Raw genomic sequence first — 12933 nt, forward strand, 5'->3', positions numbered from 1 at the left:
TCGGACTTGACGTTGGGAATGTGTCCTGGCTGCCACGAGACCTTCTCTCAGATCTTCCATCAGGAGGCAGAGGAATGGAGGTATAACAATGCTATCCAAGTTAATGGAGTCAACTTCCACCCAGAATGCCACCAGGATATGCTTAGGGGTGAAGCAACAGAGGACAAAAAAGAACAGGAGAATGATGGTGAAAAGAATAAGGGAGAAGATGGAGCCGAGAAGAATAATGACAAACAGCAAGGAAAGGTGCTGAAAAAGAGACTGAGGGGGTACCAATGGAAGCTCAGTGACAGAAGCTAGAGGGGGATGTTTCTGAACTTCGATCTCTGCATCAAAAAGACGCCAAGAAAATTGAAAAAATTGCCAAGGCCAAGAAACTTCCTTGGTAGAACCTAGATTGAGTTGGTTGAACCATGCTTTGTACTGGTTAATGTAGTAGAAACGGACATTGTTAGTTCAACGGACGTTTAGTTTCGTCCATTTGTTAGTTCAAGTAACAGGAACACGAAGGTGTCCAATTCGGACACCAGACTTGAACTTTGTCTTGACTTGAACAGACTTTGTCATCAATAAATGTTAAATTCACCCTCTTAAAACAAATGTCTAACATCAAGAATAATATTAATACAATATATAAAGCCAAAAAAATAGTAAAAAGAAGACTTTTGATCAGAGCTTTTGATTCCAGTAGCATTAAGGAATTTATGTCAACATGCACAGTGGATTACTACTTGAAGCCATCCTTCAGATCCACATCCTTTAGAGGTGTTGAATTAAATAAGGTGCCCTAAGTAGGACGGGTGTGTGGATCTGTCTAAGCTCTGCTGAAATATGTAAACTGTATGAATAAATATGCAGACGAAAGAAATTATATATTGTGATTATTTCTATCCATTTTTTATGACAACTGTTATCTGATATTTCTTGTATTTCGATCGATTTTTAAGTATCAAATTCAACTGGTAGCACTAAGAAGTTTTGCTTCGGATAACAAAATATGTATCAGTAAATTTGCTGGCCGAAGAGGGACAAAGCCCCCAGAGAAGTGCTCCCTACTCCGTCGCTACTGAAGCATTCAGTACCTACAACCTGCTCTCTAGACTCTACGTCACTATAGAAACATTCAGTGCCCACCCCTCCTGACTCTCCGTCACTTTTAAAGCATACTCTGCCCTCTCGAGGATGGATGCAGATCTACAATCTTCCCTCTCGAATCTGTCACTACTGAAGCATTTAGTGCTTACAACCTGACGACGTCACCTGTTGAGGGAGGTTTAACAATGAAGACACAATCCGTTAAGGGAGGTGTGAAAATGATGAAATCATCTGTTGAGGGGTGTGTGAAAATGACGAAGCAATCTGTTGAGGAAGGTGTGAAAATGACGAGGCCATCTGTTGAAGGTGTGAACATGACGATACCATTTCATGAAGGATGTGTGAAAAAAATGGCGCAATCTGATGAGTCATGGTAACTGACTGGAAGGTGCGACAATGACGACGCCATCTGTTGATGGAGGTGTGACACTGACAACGCCATCTGTTGATGGAGGTGTAGTTGGAGACTACACTGCATATGTTCCCACTTTTCCTTCGTTTCACTTTGGTGTGGAAATAGATTGAATAAATTTATTTGGAGTAGCTTTCGAACTCTGTTGGTATATAATGTATACCCTAAATATATTCCCAAATCATTATAATTATCCCAATATTTTGTTTTTCAGGGGGGTTATTTTGCAACCCGTTCTCGCAAATTTAATAAGTCAATATTGACTTACTAAATATGTGCATAGGTGACATACTTAACATAATAGTTTCCCTTGAAAAGCTTCATAGAAAACATCGACCTTACCTAACCTACTTAGTATGTTAAGATAAGCATCTTATTGCTTCGTAATTACAATTATTACCTAACCTATACCTATAGTAGGTTAAGTAACAATTGTAATTACGAAGCTATAAGATGCTTATTTTAACATACTAAGTAGGTTAGGTAAGGTCGTTGTTTTCTATGAATCTTTTCAAGGGAAACTATTATGTTTAGTATGTCACCTATGCACGCAACTAATAAGTCAATATTGACTTATTAAATTTGCGAGAACGGGTTGTATTTTTCCTGGACTTCATTTCTACACACGTATGTCTACAACTTTCACATACTTGAGTACAAATGCCAAACAATGTTTATTACAACATACAAGTAAATTCATTAATTTGAACTGCCTTGTTCATTGTCAATACCTTCAACTTCAATTATATCTATAACTAGAATTTCAACTTACTGCAGTATCCAAAAATCTAGTTTCTGACTGATTCTCACCATCTTTACATATAGTGTGCACATTTCTGTTCAACAATCCCTATTTTATGTAAATTTAGAATTTATGTAAAATCCCGATTTTATATAAATTCTAGAAGTAAAAACGTTTGGAGTTATAATTTTTTTTCTAAATTTTTGAAAATTTCCAATGAAATGTTGATTTCTTTACAGTAAACTATACTGAAAACCTATACTCTAAGTTTATGAAAATTAGGATCATATACTATTCAGTATATGATCCTAAATTAGGTCCTATTAATTTAACTATTCAGGTCCTGAATATAATTTTACATAACTATTCAGTATATGATCTGAATAGTATTATTCAGTACATTTACAGTAAATAGTAATTACTATTTACAGTAATAGTAATATTCAGTACATTTACAGTAAACTATACTGAAAACCTATACTTTAAATTTCTGAAAATTAGGATCATATACATAATAACAGCATAATAGAGAGCATAATATCACCAAATGAACAGTTGGTGATATTTATATTTTGGCAGCTGATTTCAAAATCTGAAGTTTTCAATGTTCAATTATATAACTATTTTTTATGTTTTTCAGGTTACACTGGTATCATTTAGACAAAGTTGGAGCATTTGCCTGGAAGATTATTCACAAAACATTTGAAAGAGTTTCAGAAAATGAACATAAATGAGCTCAATGTCACATATCATATGAGGTTATTTAAAAATACTTTATAGTAGGCTTTATAAATACTCGTCTGAATTAATAGGGTGTTTTACTCAGTAATTAATAACTCACCGAATGTTTGACTTTCAAGTTGAGGTAATTATTTGACTTACGAGTTATTGCTGCCATTTAAGTGTCGTGTGTGTTAACGGAATTTAAACAATTCCGTTAACTTAAATGCTTGCTTGCAAGTTAAATTTAAATTTAACTTGTTAACAAGCAATCAATGCAAGCAAATAACGACAAGAAACATAATTATATATGGAACAAATTAAACAGAAGCACCGGCCGGAAGGACCGACAACAAAGCACATCATGACGTACAACATGAAATATAACACATGTAAGGCAGAAATATAACACACAGGGCATAGTAACAACAAACACAAACATGAATACTCACACCAAACCACCGGCCTCGCAACAAACAAAGGGAGAGGCACGAGTACATAACACAACAGGGCAAACAAAACGCCAGAGGGGCACACAGCACTACATAAAGCAAATAAACAGGAAATCAGTGGACATACTTTCCCGGGAACCTGACCCATGGGAACTGCACATGGAACAGTGAGCAGTTATCTCTCACTGCACAAAGTAGCAGTGAGCAGTTATCTCTCACTGCACAAAGTAGCAGTGAGAGATAACCCTTCTACCCCACATATAAATGGGAATGGGTGCCACCATCATGGTAAACCTGAACACCCAGTCAACTCACGAATCATCCCTACCTCACCGGCCCCTTCTGATTACTTATCCTCAACAATGTGGTCTTTTGATATCCACATTGAGGACTCAGAGGAGGAGCCTTCCCTACAACAAGAGGGGCCCACTGCGGTCGACTATTATATAACCTCATGACAGCGAGGAACTTAACCTTCTTGGGACCCAACTTTAAAACCTTTGTAGGTAACCATGAAGGAAAACCTGATATCATACTGACGAATGTTGAATGTAATATCTTTCACAGTAGAATACTCCCAGGTAATGATGTAGGTTCAGATCACATACCTGTTATTTTCCATCTCCAAGCATCTCCCTTTAGAATTCTGGGACGCCCCAGACCCAATCTAAACACGCTTCGACTTCGTCCATATATGGACGAAGCTCTCCTCACCCCACTGAGGAGAGCCCCATGGCGGAGAAAGAACAGGAGGCACGTCCGAGACACGGACACCAGTACCAGCAGGCACATGGACCTCCGCCACCACTATCTGCGTAGACATCGATGCATCCGGATCCACGTCAACACCCAAAGACCCACAGTCACTGAAGTCACCAAACATCAGCCAGGCAGAAGACGAGAGACCGGACGCGGACCCAGAAACACGGGCACCACCAGCCGGACGAACCGCCGCCCGACGCAGAACAGCAGCAGCCTCAACCACAGGTGGAACTGGACCGCACACAGCAGGAGGCGGCACCGCCACCCCAGCACCCAACACAGACGGAACTCAAGAGGAGGGTCCTCAACAATCAACAAGGAAGGATAGGCGATGCAGGTGGAGCCGCAGCATCCAACGGGACACTCACCTCCTCACCCCCGGAGTGCACCTCCAGAGGGAGTGGCGGGAAATCCTCTTCCTCGAAAATGTTCACGGGAGCAGCCGCAGCCTCAGTACACCCGGCAACCTGATGGCCCAACAAGCCACAACAAAAACACGTCCGTGGTTGCCGTGCATAGTACACCCGTACGTAATACCCTAAAAGCCGGACAGAGGATGGAATGTCCGACCTCAGGTGCATCCCTAGGGTACGAATGTTGGTCTTCACACACACATACTTGCACTTTCTCTAGAACTTTGACCAGATTATCCATCCATGTACTTGTTCTACACTGAAGGTTTTTCTGAAGCGATATCTGTATACTGTCTTTGATTGACAGTCTGGCGGTGGTTCCAACAAATTTTGCTGTTATGGTGGCTATCCTTTGTTTGATCCTGTTTTCTAATGCTGGTAAGTTGGTTTCCATTCTTAGATTCTCTCTACGCGTTCATATAAGTGCTCCCAGCATTGTTCTGAGAGCATCATTTTGAGACACTTCCAGTTTCTCCCAGTGGTTATCACTGAGGGATGTACGAGCAGGGATGTAAAGCTGAATTTCTGGCTTTACAACTTTGCCGAAGATATTCATTTTCTTGAATGAATTTCAACTGGCTGTCTATTATGACTCCTAAGTATTGAAAAGAGGTAGCCCCACTCAATTTCATGCCCTTGTATTGCGAGTCTGATGTCTTCAGTTCTCATTTTAACGGCCATTGCTTTTGTTTTATTGCTGCTTATTTTCACTGCTATGCATTCCACTTCCCTGCTGATAATATCTAGGCATTTTTGTGCATGGCTCCTTACGCCTTTGCCACTGATGATGACTACAAATTCGTCTGCATAGTTAAGCAGTTTGGCTTAAAGGCAAGAGCGTGTCCTTTGATTTCCTTATCCAGAAGGCAGCACAGTGTAGCTGGAGCACTGGCTAACTCGAAGGCTTTTTCAAGGTCTAGAAAAATAAGGATTCCATCTTTGACATTGATTTGATCCACGAGGGAGGTAAGGCATTCTGTGGTTCCAACACCTTTTTTGTAGGCAAACATATCTTGGTGTAGTGGATTGGCTTTCCATTCAATTCGATTAAGGGCCAATTAAATTAAGATTCAATTTGATCCATTCTTTCTGCAATTTTGGCCAGACAGCTTGTTAATGAGATGGCTCTTGGATTTCCTGGGTCTTTAGGTTTTGGAATGGAAACTATAACTGCACTGTTCCAAGAGAGTGGTCGAGTTCTGGTCACCCATACACTTTTGATGACATTCAAGAAGGCTTCTTCACCCTTTTATCCTAGCTTGGCTAGCATGTTGTAAGTGATTTGGTCCTCGCCTGGAACTGCATTTTTAGTTTTATTTGTAGCGCTTTCAGATTGAAAGTTTGGTCTAGTTCGTCAGGTAAGGCTAAAGCATCATCTATTTTTTTTCCATCTTGCTGCTTGAAGTCTCTGGTGAGGCAGAGTTGCTTGAGGAAGTTGAATGGAACTGGCTCTTGAAGCAAATTGAAAGATTAGGTTTGCTAATCTTTCTGCTTCTTGCTCTGGATGAACATAATGCGGCGGAGCAGGAGGCAATTTTCCTTTGGCCTTGTTGATCTGCCTCCAGATGTCGCCCAAGGATGTATGCTGATTTAGCTCTGCACACCACTTGAGCCATTTTTCTTCTCTGATTTTTGCTGTTTCTTCGTGCACATGATCTCGGACAGCTTTAAGAATTCCTAGATTATCTTTGGTTCTATCTCTTCTGAAATTCTTTCGTGCACAATTTAGTGTGTTATGTAGCTCTTTGATCCTATCACAGTAATACCAATGGTCCTTATGTTTTTGGGTAATTGTTTTCCTCTTGGGGATGACGTGATTTGCTGCTCTATGTATTGCTTTTTTCTATTTTTTTTCCATTTCTTTGGTGTTGTCAGGTTCTGGTGCCAAGTTTCAAGAGATTCCTGAAACTTCGTCCAATATGCTTTAATAAAGTAACATCCGGGCTCGGCAGCTGGAGGTCTGGGAGGTAGTGCTATATTAATAACTGTTTTTGTAGCAAAGTGGTCACTGGTCAGAACATGATCAACTGATCAGTGACACAACTCATTTATACTTTTGGAAACAAATGTAAGAACCAGCTTTCCCCCCCCCCCACCCACCAGTGGGGGTTGGTTCCGTCGAATTAATCAGACTGATTTCAGGCACTTCATCGAAAAGGTGTTCAATATTTCTTCCATTGGCGTCGGTTCTGGGTAAATCAAGTAGTAATTCACTATGAGGGTTGAAGTCGCCAGAGATAATAGTAGGTGTAGTAACTGATATTGCAAAGATTGCTGAGAGATCCATGTCGCGTTCTCTATGGCTCCTGTATACATTGAAGATGGACAGCATTGAGTTCCTCATAGTGAGATTAACTCCCATAATTTCGACGTTCTCGCCACAGTTGGGCAGGTCTGTGATTGCCGTGGCATTGATATGATTTCTTACTAGAATTGAAATGCCTTTGGTGCCACTTTGTGCCATAGGGCAGTGGAAACTTTCATATCCTGGGATATTGATATTTCTTTCAGTCCTGGTGAGTGTTTCTTGAAGTAGAACAATATCAATGTTGTCCTTGAGAAGCACTGCTCTGAGTGTTTTTGCTTTGTTTTTGAATCGTTGAATATTTTATTGTAAATTCGTTCCGGGCCTCTGCAGCCATCTTTATAGTGGCCGAAGCGCTGACATCTGTAACAGTGCATGGGTTCTGGATTGTACAGCCTTAGACTGAATTGGCCATAGATCCCAACATTCAGTGTTGATGCGAGGTACTTTTATTGTTACGAGGACCTGTCTTGTTTTTACATTGTTGTGTTTACATCTTTCCGCCGTTGTGACATTTGGGCATTCTAAGAGTCTGTTTGCATGAACTTCAACCAGGAAATGTTGTTCTATCATTTTAGTGATTTTTTCCTCTGGTTTCAGTTCAACTAGGTGTTCTGTATTCCTGAGGTTTGTAATTTCATCTGGATTAGCTGTGGATATGTTATATCTGCCTCTAATGTCAGGTTTGGCTCTAAGATCTGATCCTGGATGATCCTTTTCCAGTTTTCCTTTATTGGTTTTGAAGATGGTACTTGACATTGGTTTGGGGGCTTCTCTTGGGTTCTGGTTTGCTTCTAAATTGGTTTCTTTGGACTTTTTTTCGGTTCTTCCTCGTTTGTTTGCCTTTCCGTTTCTTACAATTTGCCACGGTTGTTCGCTGAGGGTTGGATTATCCTCTGGTTTATTATTCCAGTCATCTTCAGCAATTTTCCTTCCTCTTGCTACGAGATCACTATGTCCTTCTGACGTTAATAATTTCAGAAAGACGGTTAGGAAAGTCATATCCTGGGGGGACATGGTCGCACTGTAATAAATGAGTAACTGAGGGAGTAACTGTAACTGTGTACTGCTACACTCAGCAGTTGAGCAAGAAAAGCTGTGAAGGTCTTTGGGTGGACGACATGCGTCCTTGTAAACAACCTTATAGAACCGATTTATGAAACCAAATACCATGTAACGTGGTGGAGGTGGGGTCCCTTGATAGTTTCAAGTGTGGGTTGGAAATATATATGAGTGGGATTGGGTAGTTATAAAAAGGAGCTGCTTCGTATGGGCCAATAGGCATTCCGCAGTTACCTTTATTCTTACGTTTTTATGTTCTTGCAAGTGAATGAATGGACAAAACAAAATGGATATTACTAGTATTAAAAGTCTCAAATGAAGACAGAACACAAAACAATGTGTATAAACTGAAAAAAGACATTGATTTAAGAAAGACCTGGATAAATACTAGTTCCGTAACAGGGTTGTTGATTTGTGGAACCAGTTGCCGAGTTGCGTGGTGGAGGGGGGGGGGGATGTCAATTGATTCTTTCAAGCGTGGGTTGAACTTTTACATATGAGTGTGATTGGGTGGGTATAAATAGGGCTACATGGGCCAATAGGCCTTCTGCAGTTCGCTTATTCCAAAGGAAACAGAGAGTTAGTATAAATGTAGTCAAGTCAGAGTGGGAAAATGTTGTAAGAGGAGAGCCTCTAGGCTCTGTCTTGGGGCCTCTGGTGTTTATTATATATAAATGACTTAGATTGAGGTTTGAGTAGCAACATTTGCAAATTTGCCGATGATACAAAAATCGGTAGGGAAATTACCACAGAAGACTCACTATCACTTCAAGTTGATATAAATTGGGTTTTAAAATGGTGAAAAGATTGACAGCTGCAGTTTAATGCTGATAAATGTAAAGTTTTGAGGCTAGGTAATGATGATAGAGTTACAAGATACGAGCTAGATGGTGTTGAGATTGCGGAGTAGGATTTTGAAAGGGATCTGGGAGTTAAGATTAGTAAGAATTTAAAACCAAAGGATCAATGCATGAACGTTCGTAATAAGAAAATGGGACACTGGGATTTATTAATCGAATCCTTAGTAACAAGGCACCTGGTGTTGTGCTTCAGCTATATCTTGGTCTGGTTAGGCCCCATTTAGATTATGCAGTTCAGTCTTGGTCGCCGTACTATGGAATGGATATAAATTCAGCGTAGGATAATTAAGTTAATTCTCCAAATTAGAAATCTTTCATATGAAGAAAGATTAACAAAGCTTAAATTTTACATTTATCAGCATTAAACTGCAGCTGCCAATCTTTTGACCATTTCAAAACCACTTTTTAGATCAACTTGAAGTGATGTGAGGCAGTGTCTGGGATGCTCCCGGACGCAGGTTCGAATCCTCGTCACGGTCCTTGTGGATTTGTTCATTTGTTACATCACATTAGTGTGATTTCTGTGTGTAATGTTAGTGAGTCTTCTTCTGTGGTAATTTCCCTACCGATTTTTGTATCATCGGCAAATTTGCAAATTGTAGTAATATTATTATTATTGCAGCAATAATGGAAGGATTAGTGAAGGAACTGATGGATCTAGTCGGAACTCTGAGAGCATCTCTGTACGACAGCTGAAACATCGAGAAGAAACGAATGAGGAGACCAATAATAAAAAGACCTCGTCGTGGAAAGTAGTATAGACAAAGGCCTTAAGAAGATCTTGACAAGGCCGCCTTCAGATTCCCTAAGGACTTCAAATTCTTTTGCCGTGTTGGAAGATGAGTGCTGTGGTGAGTGGGAAATGAATGGATTACGAGGGCACTTGGTGAAATTGCCGGCTGGAAAGATATTGCAAATCAAGTGCAATATCTTTCATAGACAACGGGGAACACTTCTATGGAAGAAATGAAATGTATGCTCGTGATGGGGTGCATCTATCGAGAGCTGGGGTAGTTGCTGTTGCGAACTCGTTGGAAGAAGTGGTTAGAGGTGTTTATTTGTTTAAACTGTTCGTAGATAGTGGTATGGGAATTGATTTGGAGGAAGGAGGTAATAAAAGCATGCGTTCGTGGGAGAAAGTAATTTGCAAAATGATCATGGAAAGAGAAGGGCCTCAAAATAGCAATTCACTTAGGGTATCTTACACTAACAGTAGAAGTCTAAAAAATAAAATTAACGAATTAAATGCTCTTGTCTGCACAGAAAACAAAGATATTATTGCACTTACCGAAACGTGGATGAATGTAGAAAATAGAGAACTATTAGCTGAATGTCAAATAAATGGATTTAAACTATTTCACACAGATAGATATATTAGACGAGGAGGTGGAGTAGCCATATTTGTTCTGGACAATTTGAAATGTAGTATCAAAGAGGGAATCAAAACTGAGCCACACACAGAAACTATTTGGATAGAATTAAACGAAAAAGCAAATAATACTATAATAGGAGTTATATATAGGCCACCAAATTTAAACAGAATGGAAGCAAAGCATCTATGGGATGAAATATCTAGAGCATCTAGATCTAACAGTATTTATGTCATGGGGTGACTTTAATTTAATTGGAATAAACTGGGTAAACAAAACAGGGAATAGTGAAGCAGAAGATTTTCTAGAATTAATTGACGATTGCTTTCTTTCGCAACACATTAAGGAACCAACGCGGGAAAATAATATTTTACATTTAGTGTTAACTAACAGGGAAACACAAATTAAGGACATCGAAATAGGGAGTGAGCTAGGGAACAGTGATCACAAAGTAATCAGATTTAGCTTAGAATGGAATAGACCTGTAGGAGAAAATTCTGTTAAAGTGCCAGATTTTCGAAAAGCTGATTTTAATAGCCTAAGAATTTTTTTGGGACAAATAGATTGGAAAGTCTTGGGTATGGGGTGTGGGCCGGTCTTGGAGCGAGACATGAACCCAGCGGTAGGTGATGTAAAAGGGGATTTTGATGTGGATTTAATATATAACTTATTTAAGAATATATTAAACAAAGCACAGGAACGTAGTATACCATACATATTGAATAGATCGAACACTAATGACCCACAGTGGATAACAAATAATTTAAAGAACCTTATAGGTAAAAAGAGAGCTTGGTACAAAAGGTTTAAGAATGGGGAAGTCAGTTTAGAACAGGAATTCATACAACTGGTTAGAAATGTTTAAAAAGAGATTAGGAAAGCAAAAAGAAACTATGAAGTTCGCATAGCAGAGCAAGCAAAGTCAAATCCCAAAGTTTTTTTCAGTTATATCGAACTAAGACTAGGGAAAGGATAGGTACAATAAAATCTGAGACAGGTCAAATAACGGATAATGACAAGGAGATGAGTAGTATTTTTAACAAATATTTTATATCTGTATTTACTAAAGAAGAACTTAACAATATGCCTTCAGCCGAACAAGTCTATGTGGGTGGGGATGAGGACAGGTTGACTAGTTTAGTAGTTACCAAGGAGGATGTAATTAAACAATTAGAAAAACTAAAACCAAACAAATCCCCATGGCCGGATGAAGTGTTTGCCAGGGTGCTTAAGGAATACAAAGAGGAGCTTTCCGAGCTACTGTCTACCATATTAAATAAATCAATAGAGTCAGGCAGAGTGCCAGAGTCATGGAAGGTAGCTAATGTGGTACCAATTTTTAAGAAAGGAGATAGATCACTTGCGTCAAACTTTCGGCCAATTAGCCTAACGTCTATTGTGGGAAAGTTACTTGAATCAATAATTGCAAATACAATTCGTCTCCATCTTGAAAAACATAAATTAATAAATGAGTCGCAACATGGTTTTACAAATGGCCGTTCATGTTTAACAAATTTGCTATCCTTTTATTCTAGCATAGTAGAGGCAGTTGATAGTGGTAAGGATTGTGATGTTGTGTAACTTGATTTTAGCAAAGCTTTTGATACAGTGCCACATGAAAGACTGATTAAAAAAATAGAGGATCATGATATTGGGGGTGCTATATTAAGTTGGTTTAGGCCATGGCTTTTCCAAAAGAAACAGAGAATTAGTATAAATGGGGTTAAGTCAGAGTGGGATAATGTTGTTAGTGGAGTACCTCAGGGATCTGTATTGGGACCTCTGTTGTTTATAATATATATAAGTGATTTAGATTCAGGTTTGAGTAGCAACAGCTGCAAATTTGCAGATGATACAAACATCGGTAGGGAAATTAATACGGAGGAAGACTCACTATCACTTCAAGTTTATCTAAATAGGGTTTTGAAATTGTCAAGATTGGCAGATGCAGTTTAATGCTGATAAATGTAAGGTTCTGAGGCTAGGTAATGATGATAGAGTTACAAGATACGAGCTTAATGGTGTTGAGATTGCGAAGTCGGATTGCGAACGGGATATGGGAGTTATCATTAGTAAGAATTTAAAACAAAAGGATCAATGCCTGAATGTACGTAATAAGGCAAAAAGGACACTGGGATTTATTAATCGAAGCGTTAGTAACAAGACACCTGGTGTTGTTCTTTAGATATATCTTGCTACCTCGATACCTGATCAACCCGGCTGTGACTCATACGTCAGGCTGTGAGCCGCCGCGTCCAACAGCCTGGTTGATCAGTCCAGCAACCAGGAGAACTGGTCGACGACCGGGCCGCGGGGACGCTGAGCCCCAGAAGCACCCCAAGAACACCTCAAGCTTTGTTAATCTTTCTTCATATGAAAGATTTTTAATTTGGGAAATTAACTTAGTCATCCTACGCTGGACACGTTCAAGTGAATTTATAATAATTCTATAGTATGGTGACCAAAACTGAACTGCATAATCTAAATGGGGCCTAACCAGAGCAAGATATAGCGGAAGAACCACACCAGGTGTCTTGTTACTAACGCTTTCGATTAATAAATCCCAGTGTCCTATTCGCCTTATTACGAACATTCATGTATGGATCCTTTTGTTTTAAATTCTTACTAATGATAACTCTCAGATCCCTTTCGCAATCTGACTTCGCTATATCAACACCATCTAGCTCGTATCTTGTAACTCTATTATGGGCCAATAGGCATTCCGCAGTTACCTTTATTC

This window comes from Procambarus clarkii, chromosome 73, assembly GCF_040958095.1.
Source record: "Procambarus clarkii isolate CNS0578487 chromosome 73, FALCON_Pclarkii_2.0, whole genome shotgun sequence".
Classification (NCBI taxonomy): domain Eukaryota; kingdom Metazoa; phylum Arthropoda; class Malacostraca; order Decapoda; family Cambaridae; genus Procambarus; species Procambarus clarkii.